The sequence below is a fragment of the Bubalus bubalis genome, chromosome 5 (genome assembly GCF_019923935.1).
Source record: "Bubalus bubalis isolate 160015118507 breed Murrah chromosome 5, NDDB_SH_1, whole genome shotgun sequence".
NCBI lineage: Eukaryota > Metazoa > Chordata > Mammalia > Artiodactyla > Bovidae > Bubalus > Bubalus bubalis.
The window spans coordinates 1,808,819-1,811,159 of record NC_059161.1 but is presented as its reverse complement, the minus strand read 5'-3'; positions in this window follow the sequence as shown (position 1 = coordinate 1,811,159).

Below are 2,341 nucleotides of genomic sequence, written 5' to 3'. Positions count from 1 at the left end.
ACTTCACTGCCCTGAAAAGCGGTCTAGCAATTCCATAAAGGTTCAACCTGAAGCTACCGTGCTGTGCTTAATCGCTCAACCATGTCCGACTCTTTGCGACCCCACGGACTGTGGCCCACCAGGCTCCTCTCTCCATGGGGATTCTCCAGGCAAGAATACGGAAGTGGGTTGCCCTGCCCTCCTCCAGGGGATCTTCCCAACCGAACAATGGAAGTCATGTCTCCCGCATCGCAGGCGGATTCTTTACTGTCTGAGCCACCAGGGACACCCTGAAGCTATGGTCCAGGGATTCCACTCCTAGATACATACCCAAGAGAGAGAAAAACATATATTCACACAGAAACTTGGACATCAATAGCAGCATTATTCATAATCCTGATGTCCATCAACTGATGTGTGGATAAACAAAATGGGGTGTAAAAGGCTTCATCCCTAAGAAGAGTGGAATTCTGATCCAGCAACACCTTGGATGAGCCTTGAAGACATCTGCAAAGTGCAGGAAGTCGGTCACAGAAGCCCACATGCTGTAGGACCCCATTTACATGAAATGCACAGAACAGGAAAATATAGACAGAAAGGAGGGGAGAGACTGTCCTGGGGTTGGGGGTAGGGAGGAGCAGAGGGTGACTCCCCATGGGTACAGTTCTTCTGGGGGGGAAGTGTGTTCTAAAACTGACCGATCGTTCTAAAATATAACATCAAAACTTAAAAGTATGTTCTAAAATTGACCACGGTGATTGGTCGCCCAGCTCATCAGATACACTCAAAACTACTGAATCGTATGGTTTAAACCGGTGAACCGCATGGTGTGTGAATTTTATCTCAATAAAGCTGTTAGAAATAAGATGTGTGCTGCAACAACAGAAACCTACAAAGACTGAACAGAACATATATTTTAAAGGTCGTGAGGGCCCTAAGAAAGTGTTACCTGGAAGACTGCAGTCAGGGCAGCCCTATGTTACAGAGAGACAGGACCCGCCCCCTCCAAGCACGTCTTCCTTGCTTGCAGGAGGGTCGGAACCACAGCATGCCCTTGGATGGGCACCTTATGAATTCCTCCCCTTTCCCTGTTTAGTCTGACGGTGCCTCTTCCTTCTCAGCATGAGAATGTTTCTATCCTCGGCTGGCTCATTTCCATGCCACCACACCCAGGCACTGGCAGGAGTTCTAGTCCTTTCTGTGGAGAAGATCAGGGCTTTGGGTTTTAAAGGCCCTCCTCCAGGGTCCAGAGTCAACTCCAGTCCACTGACAGCCCAGCCACCACCTGCCCCATCCAAGAGGCACCCAGAACTGGGTGAGTCCCCTCTGTCCCAGATGAAACCCCGCAGCTTTTCAGGGTCTCTCCCTCTAAATGTCACTCACCCCTCCACCCCTGCAGGCACTTTTCAAGTCCATGCCCACAGGCAAGTTTTCCCAAATTGCTCCAACAGCTTCCTGGTCTCCATCGGTGCCTCCTCTCCAAGCCCTCCTGGAGCAAGGGTTTCTGGACCTCCCACAGTGTCTTCACAGGTTCTTGACCACCAGGCCCCTCCTCAGTTCAGTTCAGTTCAGTCATGTCTCAGTCATGTCTGACTCTTTGTGACCCCATGGACCGCAGCATGCCAGGCCTCCCTGTCCAAAAGCAACTCCCAGAGTTTACTAAAACTCATGACCATTGAGTCAATGATGCCATCCAACCATCTCATCCTCTGTTGTCCCGTTCTCCTGCTTCAATCTTTCCCAGCATCAGGGCCTTTTCAAATGAGTCAACTCTTCACATCAGGTGGCTGAAGTATTGGAGTTTCAGCTTCAGCATCAGTCCTTCCAATGAACACTCAGCCCCCGCCATGGCCCTTCTGAGAGTTTTGAGGGAGCCAGAGCCCCTTCTCAGGACCTCACATCATGCCCCTGAAGAGGGGGCCGCTCAGATGGTCACCCCCTGCCCTCAAGGTCATCACTGGTCTCAGCCCAGGGATGATGGGTTTGGCCTTATACTCCAGGGCCCATCATGACCCCTGGCCAGGCCGGCCACCTTGCTCTCATGTATTCGTGGCCCCTCTTTGGTCCCCGACAAGCAACGGTGCCTCAGTGAGGCCCTTTGAAAAGCCTGACCTCCTCATGCTCAGTCTGGGGGTCTGGAAATGCTCATTTACTCCGACAGTGTTCACTCCGGGCCCCGGGCTGTGCTTGAGGTGCGGTGGGACAGCCCCCACCCACTGGGTGAGCTGACCCTGGATGCAGCACCCAGGGTCCCATGCGCCCCTGGGAAGCAAGGGGTCCTGGGTGGGGGGTGGCTGGGGCCGCAGCTTCTGGAAGCACAGGAAGGTGCCCTTGAGAAAGACTGGAGGGGCAACATCAGGGC